General features: G+C 36.2%; 1 pseudogene across 1 annotated transcript; it reads left to right on the top strand.

Moving 5' to 3' along the window:
• The first annotated feature begins 6,881 nt into the window (after positions 1–6,881).
• Positions 6,882–15,300, top strand: LOC110771292 (nucleolar complex-associated protein 3-like; annotated as a pseudogene). Its single transcript, XR_015836830.1, has 13 exons — positions 6,882–7,433; positions 7,962–8,129; positions 8,246–8,436; positions 8,514–8,722; positions 9,008–9,110; positions 9,713–9,876; positions 10,552–10,690; positions 11,240–11,416; positions 11,515–11,651; positions 12,883–13,200; positions 13,510–13,649; positions 13,731–13,828; positions 14,568–15,300. The product of XR_015836830.1 is annotated as a nucleolar complex-associated protein 3-like (transcript).
• Positions 15,301–16,582: the final 1,282 nt, after the last annotated feature.

Raw genomic sequence — 16,582 nt, 5'->3', positions numbered from 1 at the left:
TGTAAAGCCATCTTTATTGACTTGAAAAACGAAACAAGTCTTGATAATCTAGAAACAGAAATCAAATTCCTCTTCATTGAGGGTTCTGTGGCGTCGATTCAGCTGCACCAAAATGGATTCAGCTGCATCCTCAACTTGTGATACTCGCAAGTGCACGAGCCGTTTGGTAGTATAGCATATGTAAGTGCGAGGTCGATCCCACGAGGATTGGTGATTGAATGATCCAATTCATTTCCCCTACACAAAACAGAAATGAAAAAGGAAAATAAATAAAACAAGAGAAAAAGGAAATAACTCAAGCAAATAAGTTCCCAAGTTCAATTAGATTAACGGATTGATTCTAGCTAAAGTATGATTAAGCCATGGTGTTTGGTCCTAACCTTGTGTTCCTAATTCCCTAATTTGATCATTTGTTGTCTAACCTAAAATTAAGCATTAGGAACCCATTAAGCATAGAAGAACAATTTAAACAACCAAGCATGTATCTAATCCCTGTCCATACATACTCTTCCTATTCATAGTTCAATTCGAATTAAAGCGTGGTGTCTACTCTTAATTCAAACCAAGATAGCTAACATGCAAGCCTAAATGGTGATCAATCATTCAAACTAGCATATTAACTTATAAGCATAATGAATAAAAACAAAAACCATAATTGAAACTTGGAACTAATTAAACTTGAATACTTAAGAAAGAATGTACATTACAAATAAAAGTAAAGTGGAACTAAGAAAACTTGAAGGAAAATTTAGTAAAATCATTTTGTTACAACAATTGACAACTTGAAAGGAAACTAAGAGAATTTGAGGGAAAGAAGGGAAGGGAGCTCTAGAGAAGTGTTTGAGAGCTCCCCCCCTTGGGGTGTGTTTTGAAGCTTGAAGGATTCTCTATTTATAGGGCTAAGAGGGAGGAACATCATGATGAATTCCAACACTATCATTCCTCTTTTAATACAATCCATAACTCCCATATAATCTTGTCTATGTTAGTGTGGTTGGAATCAATTTCATCCCATACTTCTTTTGCTGCATCTCAAGCTTTCTTCACATGGGTGTTTGATCGGTTCATAATTGTATATCATTTTGTACCCTTCTAGCTTATGATTTGGTTATGTTTTTGAGTTAAACTTGTGCTTTTAATCCTTTTTGTGTTTATCTTTCAGTTCATTGAGCTTTAGGTAATAATGATGGCTTTAGAGAGCATAATTCATGCAATTCAAGCATGTTAAGGCCTAATTTGGATGAATGGATGAAGAGCTTAAAGACAAACTCATTTTGGCTACAGCCCCCTGCCAGTCCAGTTCCGTAGGTCATATTGCAAGCTTTGTTTCAACAACCTACATAGCTTGAATGAGGCCACATTCTTCATGAAAGTTGTTCCAATTGGTGTGTACTATAACATATCCAAAATTAAACCCCATTGGATAAATCTGGAGTCTGTTACCTAGCAAACACAGAACCATGCTCAGGATGGATCTTATCAGCGCGGAAAATGAGTTAGCAATTTGTTTCGGCCTTAACTTCTTCCTCCGACCTTGGATTGGCCCAAATAACATATGGCTGGAAAGAAGACATTCTGAACTTCAATTTCGAGTGCTTAAAGTCCTAATTTGATTAAGAGAAGCCCAAGTTGTAAGCCCTTGAAGTTGCTGGTCATGCTGACCTCAGCATGTGCTGGTTGGATGCTTGGTCATGGTGAGCTAGGTATGAGCTATCATTTCTGGTTGGAAGCTTGGTCATGGTGACATGAAGATGAGCTAGGGCTGCTGGTGGGATCTATTGGTGAAGTGCATCAACCAATTCAAGATTTTCTAATACAAGTGCATCACCCAATTTAGATTTTCTAATACAAGTGCATCAACCATTTCAGATTTTATAAAACAAGTGTTGTATGCATTAGCCATATTGAATTCAGATTTTCACTTCCCCTAGGCCTATAAATAGGGAAGTTCTCTAAGCTTGTAAACACACCCCAAGGGGGGGAGCTCTCAAACACTTCTCTAGAGCTCCCTTCCCTTCTCTCCCTCAAATTCTCTTAGTTTCTCTTTCTAGTTTTCAATTGTTGTAATGAAATCTTTTGTGTTGAAATTTTCCTTAAGTTTTTCTTAGTTCCACTTTACTTTTCATTATGTAAATTCTTTTCTTTAGTCTCAAGTTTAGTTAGTTTCCAAGTTTCAATTATGGTTCATGTTCTTATTCATTATGCTTATAAGTTAATATGCTAGTTTGAATGATTGATCACCATTAAGGCTTGCATGTTAGCTATCTTGGTTTGAATTAAGAGTATACACCATGCTTTAATTCGAATTGAACTATGAATAGGAAGAGTATGTATGGACATTCGACAACAGGGATTAGATACATGCTTGGTTGTTTAAATTGTTCTTCTATGCTTAATGGGTTCCTAATGCTTAATTTTAGGTTAGACAACAAATGATCAAATTAGGGAATTAGGAACACAAGGTTATGACCACACACCATGGCTTAATCATACATTAGCTAGAATCAATCCGTTAATCTAATTGAACTTGGGAACTTATCTGCTTGAGTTAGTTATTTTCTTTCTTCCTTATTTTATTTATTTCCTTTCTTTTTCATTTCTGTTTTGTGTAGGAAAAATGAATTGGATCATTCAATCACCAATCCTCGTGGGATCGACCTCGCACTTACATATGCTATACTACCAAACGGCTCGTGCACTTGCGAGTATCACAAGTTGAGGATGCAACTGAATCCATTTTGGTGCAGCTGTATCTACACAACAGTGTTCAAAGGTGTTCAATTGTGGCTGCCTTTTGCTGCCAACCCATGTGGGTTTTCTTCACCTTTACTGGAAATAAAAGATTCTTCTGAACCAGGCTAGGTGTAGGAAGGCCTGAGGTTTCAATATGTATCCAATGGGGCTCCAATTTTGATATGTCATAATAGACACTCATTGGAACAACTTATATGAAGAATGTATTCCCATTTGAGCAATACAAGTGCATATTTTGGGCCTTGCAAGTTGACTGCCGAAAATAGACTGGAATTGACTTCATTGCAGTCAGCTTGTGGGCTTGTTTTGGGCTTGATCTTCCCTCCTCCAAAATCTGGAAAAATCTGGATCTTGAAGCTCTTTGAATTATCTTTCCAAGCATATGCATCCCAGCTCAAGGAAAAATCGGAAAGCCCTCCAAATGTGATATTTGGCCCAGTAATGCATATGCTGCCGAATTTGACCTTAAGTTGCCAAAACTTGTATAACTTTCTCTAGAAGACTCGGAATCATGAACCATAAAATTCTCCAGAAACTAGACTTCCGCATCTTTCCAATGATGTATGGCTTGTTATCTGGTTCTTCTTGAGCAAGTACAGTCCAATTCATGAAGTTGACTGATCTGCAGACACCGATGAGCCAACTTGTCTCCAAAATGCATTTAATGAGTCTCAAGCTTATTACACTGAAACAAACACAAAACTTATTAAAAGCACAAGTTTAACTCAAAAACATAACCAAATCATAAGTTAGAAGGATACAAAATGACATGTAATTATGCACCGATCAGGTACTAAAACTACATCATCCAACTCTAAAATAAAACCAGAATCCAATTTAAGCTGCACTACTCCAATGGCTTCAACATCTACTTGCTCTCCATTCCCCCCGAACACTTTAACTTCATGTTTTCTTGGTTCCCTCCTTCTTGTGAATTCCTGCACTTTATGAGCTATATGAATCGAGGCACCCGTATCTAACCACCAAGAATTAGAAGGAACATCCACTAAATTAGACTCAAAACTCACTAAGGCTAACTCTTTATTACTTTTGTTCTTGTTCTTCTCAAACCACTTCTTGTAGTTGTTGTAGTTCTTCTTCATGTGGCCTTCCTTCTGGCAGAAAAAACACTTAAATTCAGTCTTAAATCCAGTGGTAGGGGTCACGCCAAGAGGCTTGCTCTTTTGAAATTGACTCTGCTTCTTTTCTCCCCACTTTGCAGCGCCCTTATCCTCATACTTCTTGGCAGTGACCACGTTAACCACACCACCACGAGCCCTTGTCCTATTCTCCTCAAGAACAGCAATTGTAATCATATCATCCATTGTCCAATCTTCCTTCACGGTGTTGTAGGAGGATTTCATCTGATCAAAAGGTAGGGATTCCAGTGCAATATGCACTAGATAATTTGGAGCAATAGGCACTTTCAACTTGCTCAACTTGGCAGCAATATCCATGAGTCCCATGAGATGTTCTCTTACGCTGCCTCCTCCTTCATACTTTGTATTAGCCAGCCTAGACATGAGATGCTTCGTTTCAGCCTTACCAGATTCCTTAAATTTCGTTTCAATGTGCTCCATAAACTCCTTGGCACTGTCTGTTTCTGGAACTCCACCAAAAAGGGCTTCAGTCATAGTTTTCTTCATAACCAACAGACAACCCTTATTCGCCATCCTCCAAGCTTCATGGACTCTTTTGACTTCAGTAGGGGAGTTCGCAACTGGTCTGGTCGGCTCATCTTGAGTGATAGCATAATCGATGTCACTCATGCCTAGCGCAATATCAAGATCGAACTTACATCGTTTGAAATTCGATCCGGTGAGAGTTTCAATTTGTGAGAAATTGATTGAGGGAGTGTTCATAACTGTAAAGGATTTGCAAACGAAAGCATATTACATATTACTTTCCTAGAAACCGATTCTCAATTTGTTAAGAGAAACAGTTTAACTTCATTCACAAAACTAACAAATAATATATGCAAGCGTCCTTAATTAAATATCACACCTTTGTGGTAAGAGATTACTTATAGCTTATACAAATTACATGTTATCTTGTGCCATTACAGATAAATTACTAGATAGATTCTATTTGTTGAAGAAACTTACCAAGCAATTCATGTATAATGCAATTTCCGGTTATTTTCTTTAGGGTTTGAGTTTTTAGGTTTGGTTTTGTTATGGAAAGTTTGTTGATTCTCAGAACAAAAGCAAACATCTACCTAGCTCAGAAAAATAACCAAACAAAACACAGTTCAATAAGAAAAAAACCCAAAATTGTGCAGTGAACAGTGAAACTGCAGTGAACAGTATTTTAGGGGTTTTCAGTGTCCTTTTTTGACGCAAAATACCTTTCTGAACAAGGAATGACCTAACTTACAGAACACACAGCTTTGCTGTGACATATTGGCTTTTTTAGGCTTTTAAGGTGATCTGCTAGGTCAAAAACGCATTTAAAGTTTTGAAAATATGAAAATCGGATCAAAACATGTTTTTTCCAGATTCTTTAAAACTTTTGATATTTCAGAAAAACATGTTTAATCAATTTTCAAAATTAAACATAACCAAAAAATAATATAGCATAACCAAATATGTAAACAGATTAGGCATGCTTGAACAACGATTACAGATATGTGTGAACAACCTAAGGCTCTGATACCAACTGTTAGATTTCTTTAATACATATTAGATCTTTCACACAAACATGTAATACGTATAGGGACATGATGAAAACGTACCTGGAGCTGACTTCCTAGAATACACAGCTTCTGAATTCATCATATCCGTTGCCCAGGAATCCTAGCAATTTAACAGTGATGGCTCAAGGACTTCTGCTCTCTCTCAAAATCTGTTTCAGCTCTCTCTTTATGATGAGAATAGGTTTTGAGAACGTGTCCGATGAGAGCAGGGCCTTCAGCTTATATACGGCTAGGTCAAGTCGTCTCTACTCATCACCGAGGCCGACTTGACTTATCTTTCAAGCCCACTTGAATTGGTTCACGCAAAAAGGAAACAAAATAGGACTCCTTAATTAGGCTCCAAAACCCTTCCTTATTTCACAAGGTTTTGGGCCTCAAGGCATAACTTAATTAAACTCTTATTAAACCTTATACGACTTAGTATCTAGTGCACCGATCTAAATAGGAAAACATAACAAAGAGAACATGCTGATAATTGGTTTAAAGGTTTTTCAAAATCTGGAGGTTGAATGTGACTCTAAATTGACATGAACCAATTTCCGTGTTCGGATAAAAACCATAGAAATTTAGAAATTCCGTGTTGGAAAAAACATGAAATTTGGAGGTCATAAATTCATACTTTAAATTCTATTTAAAAGTCATCATTTCTTAAATTCCAAGAAAAATTGAGTTTTTATAAAAGATAACTTTACAAATAAAGATTAAATTATGTATTTTAAATCTATCATCCAAACAATAAATTTTACAGATTTTAAAATATTAATTTCCGTCATTTTAAATTTCGTATTTTATAAATTCCTTTATAATTTTAAATTTCCTCATTCAAACGGGTTTAAGGTTTAGAAACTTCAATTCATTTCTCCAAAAGAACCGAACCCAAATACCGAAAACAATTTCAAATCCAAATAACACAACATTAAAAAATTCGATTAAACCCAGAAAATAAAACCCTAACCAAATCTAACCAAGGCCCCTAAACATGAAATCCCATTACACAAACAAAATCAAAATCTCAATTAATCACTAGCAACCATAACAGCATAAACACAAAAACCCATTACGCCAATGTTCAACTTGAAATTAGAATGGGAAGGGAGGGGGAAGAGACAGAAAGGGAAGAGAGAGAGAGGGGGAAGAGACAAAAAGGGAAGAGGCAGAGAGAGAGGAGAGACAGAGATCTCTCTCTCCGGTGGTATTGGATGAGTGGAGAAGATGCAGGGAGGGAGAGAGGAGAGAGAGCTCGTATGATTGCAAAGAGGAGAGAGAGAGTTGGGTTGGGGTGGGGCGAAATGGAAATTGGACGCACGCACGCATCACGTGCATATTAATTGACTAAAGTATAATTGGGACTTGATTTGACCTAAGTATAATGACTAAAATGGGAAAATTCAAAATTGAATTCGACCCTAATGACAAAAATGTAATTACCCTTTTTTTCAAAGCAACACCCAGCGCCGTTTTATTCCTTCTTTCTTTCTTTCTCTTTTCTTCTTCCTCCCCAGCAGCACCGTTTCTTTTCTTCTTCATCTTCTCAATTTCGATTTCGCTTTCTCTCTCTAGTTATCTATCATTCTCTCTCTCTCTCTCTCCCTCCCGATCTTTCTCTATTTTCCCGATTTTGGGTTGAAATGGTAGCTTTGAGGGACTGAGGAAGGCGAACAAGTTGCAGAGACAGAGAGAGAACAATTACAGAAAACCCAAGAGTTTAACTAGCTGAGATTCATCTTCAGCTTCTCTATTCTAAAACCCTACCAACAACCACAAAACCCTAACAACATAATCGACCAGAAGCAGGCAACTAGGGTTTTAGGTACAGAATGGTGGCAAAGAGGAAGCAAAAGCAGAGGATCATTCTACCTCCTGAGCTCCCACCGGATGTCTCGGAGGACGAAATTGAAGTCTCGGACGAGGACAAGGACTTTGTCGATCAAAACCGAGAATACACTGACTTTCTCTCCACCTTAGACACTCAGTCCATCACCAAGTTTGTTCCTTTCTTTTATTTCGTGTTTTTGAACCTTAATTTCCTTTCAAATTTAATACTTACATATCTCTGAATTTTCATTAGTTGGGCTTAAGTTTTCAAAGTTATAATTTTAATGTCATTTTTGTATTCATAGAATCGGAGGAGGTGTTTTTTTAATTAGTCAATTGCGTGAGTGATATTTTTGTTTTGTTTCTAAAATTTAGGAAATTAGTAATAACCATGAGAATTTGACAACTTTTTGGCATACAAAGTGTAGCCCAAATGAATTTGGTTATTACATCGCTTCTGTGAAATGTAACTTTGTAATTGTAGCATATTTAGATATTTTTAAATGGGTTTTAACTTGCAATTTGGATGGTTGAAGAAAAATGAAAATTATGAGTTGCTAATTACGTCAGTATTTTTGTATGTGGCACTAAAGGCATCAATTTTGTGGTTTATCAACAATATGTTGATTCTTCAATCTTAATTTCTAATTTTGTTTTTGTTGTAATACATCTAATCTACATTTATGTTTAAACAAAGGCATGTTACTCGCGTTGCTGATGTAAAAGAGGATGCTTTGGAAGCATTGTATGAAAAGCGCTTAAAAAGGAAATCTTTGCAAAAAAAAAGAGAGGATCCTGGGATTCAAGTTGATCGTGTAGATGCTTCCTGTTAAAACCTTGGATGGACAACTCTACTATCGAACAGGTTCCTCATTTTTATTTTATTTTTTCTAGTTTGAATAATGGTAATTGGGGGAGTTGTCTTTGGAAGGTCTTTGGATTTATACGGAGTGCATGTTTTAAATTCGTGTGATGACACAGTAACGAAGGTATCAAAAGCATCTGAAAACGATTCCATTGAAGAGGAGGCCAGTTGTGCTGCAGATAAAAGCATAGTTAAGCTGACAAAGGCTGAAAGGAGGGCAAAGCTTAAGAAATGTAAGAAAGAGGCTAAGAAACAAGGAAAGGAGGTTGAACCCGAAGTTGAACAAACTCCACAAGAAGCAGTGCTGGTAACATCTGATTGGACTAGTTATTCTTCTGTTTTGCTTTTGAGTTTTAGTGTACTTATTTATTTATTTATGGTTAGGCCGAGGTTAAAGAAGATCTTACAGCTGAAGATGCCTTTGAAAGTAAGAAGAACAAACTTGCAGAGCTGGGAATCGCGCTGCTTGCTGATCCAACTTCCAATACAAAATCTCTGAAGGAGATATTACAGATTTGTAAAGATAACAATCATGCCATTGTCAAACTTGGACTCCTATCTCTGTTGGCTGTTTTTAAAGACCTTATTCCTGGGTAAGACCACTGTTCTGTTCCATGATGTCTACTGTTTTTTTAATTAATTCTCATTGGACGAATACATTGAGCACATATAAATATGTGCTAAATATGTCAAATTAAGAATAAACATTGGTATTATATAATTTAGGTTGTTGAGGTGTTGGACACCCTGTGTCTGTGTTGACACATTAAATTTGTGTCCTTGCCCACAAACCATTGTGCATGTTTACTCATGATCAACATTGTTTCTCTGTCTGCATTCCAGTATTGGAATATGACTCTTATATGAATGTATTGCAGATATCGGATTAGGCTTCCTACTGAGAAGGAGCTAGAAATGAAGGTCTCAAAAGATGTTAAGAAAATGCGGCTTTATGAATCAACACTGCTATCTGTATACAAGGTAGGCAATATTTTCTATGCCTGGTTACTTGTGATGGTTTTTGTTTCTTCTAATTTCGAATGGATCTTCTACACCTTGAATAAAATAAATTTTTAGTTAGTTTTATTAAGCTAGTGCAACTTGATTTTGAATCATGCCAATTGCCATTTGTAAATTTGTTTCTTTTTCGTAGTGGTCATTTTGATGGATGATATTGTATTGTTTAGATTTTGGGAATGTAAAGTTTGTTTTGTTTGGGTCATTGGACCAATCATTGAACATACACTGAGTTTATTCATTGTTTAAAAAAGATCTAAAGACGTGTAAAACATTGTTGATTTATGTAAATTTGAAGAACAATTATGTTTTGAAGAGTGGTAGATAAATTTTTGAATTGGTAGCAATGATCTAGGAACTGATGGAATTGATGATTTGAACAAGGTGTGGTAGAAGAAAGATGTATGGAATTAATGATTGGAACATATGTATGAGCAATTCTTGTAACAGTTTGTGTAGCTGGTTTAGGGATCTTACCCACCTATTCATGGTATATTAATATTTCAGCTAACTTGTGTGGTTGTCCTTATAAATCATGTTAATTTTTCTTTTATATACATTCTTAGGCATACTTGCAGAAGTTGGCAGCATTAGAAAAGCAGTCCTCATTTCAGCATGTGGCATTTCGCTGTATCTGTACATTGCTTGATGCAGCACCCCACTTCAACTACTGGGAGAGCTTGTTAGGTGTTGTCATCAGAAACATAGGCTCCCCAGATGATTTTATAAGGTTTTGCTCTATCTTTAGTTTTTGTTCCCTAATGTATCCATTTGGTAAGTAGTCTTACAACGTGTCTTTGAAGGTCGGGATGACGCAAGAATTTGTAAAATGATTGCATCTTCAAGTTGGAGTGCACAGTTTAACTCTAAATATGAGCATTAGTCAGCTTTTATTATGCTTTAGGATTGAGCAAAACATTAGGTGGAAATATTGTTCTTTGGTTAGATTCTGAATTTAAACTTTTATCTGATAAAGGAAAAATATTCTAAACTTGGTTAAGGACTGATGATGTTTCTGGCTGCAGACTAAAACACCTTCTTTTGCTTCGAAACAGTTCTACATTGCCAAGGTGTTGAACTTTTTTGTCAAAAAAACTACACATGGTTGTTGTTTTCATAATTATTTTTAAGAATATTGTTCTCATATAAAGATATGTTTGAATGTGAACAGATATCTTTATAAATATAAAAGATTGCAGATGTATTGATGTGTCATCGTTTTTGGGATGAAGTTGACATAACACGTTGTTCATGTCCATGTCCCATGTGTAACACGTCTCTCATGTCTGTGTTGATACATGTCACTTTTCTCGGTTTATTCACATGATAATTGTGTCCATGATCCATGATCATAGCCAATGTTTTCTTTTACTATTTCATCCAACTATGAACTACTTCTTAACAGGAAACTATGCTGTTCTACCATCAAGTCACTGTTTACAAACGAGGGAAAACACGATGGTGAAGCAACCGTGGAGGCTGTTCGATTAATTGCAGATCATGTGAAAGCTCATAATTGCCAATTACACCCTGACTCTGTGGAGGCATGAGATTACTTATCTATTTGTTATTTATGTTGTTTTAACCAATTTTTGTGCCAATCAACTCAATACTGGACCATTTTGCCTAACCATATATCTCTCTGCCAAAAGAAAATTATTGATCAAATGCTGTAGTTTTATAGGGATACAATCAGGGTTATATTGAGTTAAGATAAAGGTTTTCTTTCCTTATGTCCGTCATCTACCGTTGGACTCCATGCTCAGCCAACTAGATGGCTGATTTCTTGAGTTTTGTTTAAAAGGAGCTTTACTGTTTTACGGTACAGATATGTATATGGATATAGCTTTTCTCTGGTAATTTTGCTGCAATGCATAATGCATATTGTCAGTTGAAAGTGCATATGTTACCGGTACTTGTGTCATACACAGGTTCACATAAACAAATGATTGTCGATAGGATATTGTTGCTTTTCTGCCTAGTAATCTACAAACAGTGGGAAGATGAATTTCGTGTTGGAATCATATTGTATAATAAGAACTCGTGTGGATTTTGTTTTTCCTCCATGCTTATTATTGTTAGTACTTCTGCAGGTTTTCTTGTCTCTGTCATTCGATGAGGATCTTGGGAGGGCTGCAAGAAATGATGAGAAACATAAACCCCAAAGCAAGAAAAGTAAGAAGAAAAAGCATTATGAGGAGGCACGTCAATTGAAGGAAAATGACAAAAAAAGGAGTAGGCAAGAGTTATTGACAAAGACAAGAGAGGAGGTGCTTTTTCTGTTTTGCAAAATCCATTGACTTCTTGGTCTTGCTTGTTTCAGGGGTTTTTCCTCTCAACCTATTGAATTTTGTAATGCTATACACAGGTTGCTGCTGATTACAAGGCGGTTGCTTTTACCCCAGATGTTATGGAGCGGAGAGGAATGCAGACAGAGGCACTTTCTGCTGTATTTGAAACATATTTTCGCATATTGAAACATACAATGCAGTCATCAGCTTCCAGGTTTGTTTGCACATCATGTTCCTGATAAGTTATGCCCGTATACGGCACTTTTTGGGCATTCCTCCATGCTTGTTAAAATATATATTATTTTAATCGCCGTATCGGTGCGGTACCCTTATCCTAGTTTTTAGAGATTTGCCGTATCGGCGTACCCGTATCCAAATTGGTGCAACATAGCTGATAACTTTGGATCTGTGATATCCTATGAATTTTCTTTAGCTTAAAAGACAAACTATAGTAAGAAAGAGCAGATTGCTCACTGAGTAGTCTGTACAAATAATTTTAATTTTTTTAAAGTTAAGATTTACAAGTTTGTAAACTAAGCATATACATAAGCATACATGAGTTTTCTGCATCCAAAGGCGAGCATACATGAGTTTTAAGACTTGAGAGACGACTGATCGCATGGTATCAGGAAAAACTGGCTTCTCTGTCTGTGGGCAGTATGCACTCATGTTTATTTTTTCTGTAAATACAGTGTGTGATACTGGTAAATGGATGCATTGTGAAGAAACTCCTTGTAGAAGTGAATTTTCACATTTTGAATCATTGAAGACCAAAAGGATTTGTAAATTTTTCTGATTGGAAACTAGCTTTTATTAAGTACAAGAAAAAAGATGGAGAATATGTCCATCTTGGCATAAAAAACTACCTAGTGCTTAACACGAAATAATTTACATTTAGCACAAAACTCCTTCTCAATAAGATCACCCTAAAGAGAATGTACCTTAAGTGCTCAAATAAACCCATAAAGAACATGGGTATCCGATTCTGTAAAATTCACATAAGCTACGTTGTCATTAAATATTGCTGTATTGTGAAACAATTCATTTTTCGTGTAATTTTCTTATTGTTCAACCATATTTATATAATTTGCTATCTTTTACCTTTTGATATTTTGACAGTTCATTCATAATGTTGATAAATGCATAAACATGAATGATCTTCTGAGTGATATTGTAAATGGCATAAGCTCGGATAAGCTTGTTTATGAATACCCTGGCTGCATGCACTTTGCTTCAAGGAACTAGGTATCCAAAAGCAGTAAATGGCTACTTTGAGAGTGGTGATTGAAATGGGAGATATATTCAGTTTTGAAGTCTGTCATAGATATGCTTGATTGAAAGTGGAAAGCATTTATAATCTGTTCTTTGGTAGTTTATGGATTTGCAATTCCTCTTTATTTCAGATTTCAAATGTATTGAATAATTTCCTGTGATTCTCCATTCAGATCTGAAGCAAATTCTAGTTTATCTACTGGTGCATCTGAGCCCCACCCTTTACTTGCTCCGTGTCTGAAAGGATTAGGAAAATTCTCGCATCTAATTGACATGGATTTCATGGGGGATCTTATAAACTATCTGAAAAAGCTTGCTTCTGGTGGTAGCGATTCTGAGAATACTTCAAAATGTTTGACTGTAGCTGAGCGCCTCTGTTGCTGCATTGTTGCATTTAAAGTGATGAAGAGCAATCTTGATGCCTTAAATGTTGATCTACAGGACTTCTTTGTCCAGCTTTACAATATTATACTTGAATATAGGCCTGGAAGGTTTGCACTAAACTTTTTAATGCCAAAATTTGATGTTAAAACATTAATCTTCCTTCAGTGGCATCTAGTTGGTATCTTTGTGCATTTTAGATGAAGTAAATAACATCCTCAAATTCCTATACCCATATGTACTGGAACTTAATTTGCATCTTTCTATTAAGAATATTCGTTGTGATAAGCTTATTTCCTGCAATGGTGTATTGATTTTTCCTGTCACCTTAGACACTAGTATAAGTGCATGCTTTCTAGGTGGGTTCAACTAATGACTTACCTAAAAAAATTTACCTACTGGCTGTGTTCGTGGAACAGAGATCAGGGCGAAGTATTAGCTGAAGCTCTGAAGACAATGCTGTGTGAAGATAGACAACATGACATGCAGAAGGCTGCTGCATTTGTAAAGCGTTTGGCCACATTCTCATTATGTTCCGGATCTGCAGAGTCCATGGCTGGTATGTTATTGTTTGGAAACAAAGCTATCAATATCTTGTTATGGATTTCTTATACCTGTCCCCCATATGAATCTTTTGCAGCTTCGGTTACTTTAAAGCATCTTCTTTTGAAGAATGTCAAGTGCCGGAATCTGTTAGAAAATGATGCTGGAGGTGGCTCAGTGTCAGGTTCTGTTGCTGTAAGTTCTCATGCCAACATCTGCATCATGATATATAATGAATTGGAGCCTGCGGCCAGCTTTTATTTCTTTTCCAAAAACACAAGTTCTTTTCATTTTGGTTATCATGTGAAGGAATTAGCTTTATCTAAATTCTGATCTACAGCTCTGGAGTTGGCAAAACTGTAGAATTATCTTTTATCTAAATTCTAATCCACAGTAGAGACCAAAACTATCATTTTGTAGTCCTTTAATTTCCCTCAAGGATGCCTCAATGATTCCCCATGAACCCATGATACCACTGATAAAGTTTTACTCACTTTGTCTGCGGGGCCTTTAGTCTCCCATATGGAAGTTAGACAATGGTCCAGAATCTGAAGTCCATCTATTAAAGTAGCATAGAAGACTCATCCAGTTGAATGCACTAGTTAATTTGTCAAGCAGGAGGGGAAAAGAAAAAACAGAGAGTAAAAGGAAGAAAGACCTTAGACCTAAACTTGCACAAAAGCATGCAATAGTTCAAATGATGCTAGTGCATTATTCAATTTGTGCAGAATGCTATGTAATATAAAAATGAGAAATGTCAATCATGCGTGTTCATTCAGCAAGTAATCTTAAATAAAGTGATTTTATATAATTATTTTTTTAGTTTATATGTGATTTGGGTTTGGTACATTTGGCATCATTCCATGCTTACGCTCATTATAATGATGAATCTAACACCCGCTCCCCTCTCTTTTCTCTCCCTCCTGATGCACAGAAATATCACCCACATGCTTCGGACCCCAATTTGAGTGGTGCTCTTGCTTCAGTCCTTTGGGAACTCAATCTTCTAACCCAGCATTATCATCCAGCTGTCTCAAGTATGGCTTCAAGTATATCTAGCATGAACACTGCTCATAACCAGGTTTATCACTCTACCATCTCTCCTCAACAAGCTTTCACGGACTTTTCCTTGGAGAGGCCAGAGTCTTTCAAGCCACCGAGTGACATTAAAAAATCAAATAACAAAAGGAAAAGAGGAAGTGACCCTTCTGTATCAGCTGTGATAGAACCTTCTGCAGATACAACTTCAATTGATGAAAATGATGTGAGAAAGAAACTTTCTGCTCATTTCATGATTCTTCGTGACATTAAGGAGAATCAGAGATTAAGGGCTGAGCTAGATGACACTACATCATCCATACAACTATATGAAGAGTATAACCAGCAAAAGAAAAAGGCTAAAAAGCCGAAAATGAAGAAAATTAAAAGTTTGTTGACTGTCAAGTAACATTCTTGGTCTTGAAAGTTCTGTAGAAAATTTAGTGAATTTGTTCTGTTGATCCTGACTCTCTTATACCCTCAAAGAAAAAGAGAAAAGATAATCTGAATTGGGAAAAGTGAAACGGGTCAGGAGAAATTTTGATTGTAACAGTGTTGATCTCTGTCAGCCTTCCATTTCGAATTCAGCTGTAATATTTTGCTCATTCTAAAGAATACTTTTTTCATGATATTCTTGGATAATGCGTGCATTGCATTACATGTGGAATTTGTATCTAGTTTGTCATTTAACTCCTAAGGGCTCGTTTGGGAGTGATTCTGGGGAGAAGCACATGAGAGGTGCTTCTCCATATAATCACTTAGGGCCAGTTTGATATTGTTGTGCTGTGAAAATGTTTGTTGTCAGATTTGCTGTGAGAAAAAGCAATTTGACGTTTGGTAAACTTTTTGTTAAAAGTGTTGGTACAATAATCAGTTTTTAAGTGTTTGGTAATTCGCGGATCATGAATCGGAGTCTCGGATGCTCCGATTCAATAACTTAAAGTTTGCGTAAAACGGTTACCGTCCGATCGTGCGATCAAGAGCGATCCAACCACTCGATCTAAACCAAACTTGCAGGACATGTTTAGTAAGCTTTGTTGGATCTCTAGGATTTTTCGGATTTGAAATCACAGGTCATGGGCCCCGCAGGCCCCATTGGCCAAAAATGGAATGTTTGACCAAACCATTAACCATGGGTCTTTTGAGACCGTCCCGTCTTTTGGAATAGATTTCAAGTTCGAATCCCCAAATCTTCATTCCTAAACTAGAAAGAAAGAATTTAAAATCCCTCGATGCAAGATGTATTCGTGCCTTTTGATATACTAGGAAAAGTCGAATTATATATGGACAAGCAAAAAGCAAAATGTGAATAAGATGGAACGGAAAGTAGGTGGCGAGAGGCTCACTAAAATTCTATTATAAATTGAAAAGAAAGAAATTTTTATGCATTAGCTTGAACGCATCATGGATTTATTTACTTAGCTCTTAGTTTAGGGGTACGCATTTGGAAGATATGATTATGGGATTTACAGGGATTACTTCTGTTAGTATTATTATTATTATTATTATTATCATTATCATTGTTGTTATCATTAATATTATTATTATCACTTTATTTTGATGATTGTTATTATATTCACTCATGGCTTGATAGAGGGGTTTGGTGTCAGTAAAGACCTAATTAAATGTTGATTATATGTTTACACTCAAATATATGTCTATGTGTTTGGGTTGTGGGTACATTGGATATCGATGCGGGTTTTAAAAAGGGTGTCTTGGAAAGTGAATAATAAGGGTGATGAATTTTCATTTGCGGAGTGGTATGTTATTTGTATGTGGAGATTGAGTTGAGAACGAATGTTGAAAGTTATGGGTGATCTAATTCAAACTAGTGAATATTTAGGATGAAATACGTGATTATGGGAATTTCGGGAATGTGTATTATTATTACTCGTATTAGTGGTGCTGTTA

This window comes from Prunus avium, chromosome 6 (genome assembly GCF_965620075.1).
Source record: "Prunus avium chromosome 6, drPruAviu1.hap1.1, whole genome shotgun sequence".
NCBI lineage: Eukaryota > Viridiplantae > Streptophyta > Magnoliopsida > Rosales > Rosaceae > Prunus > Prunus avium.
This window is presented reverse-complemented; position numbering and strand designations above follow the sequence as displayed.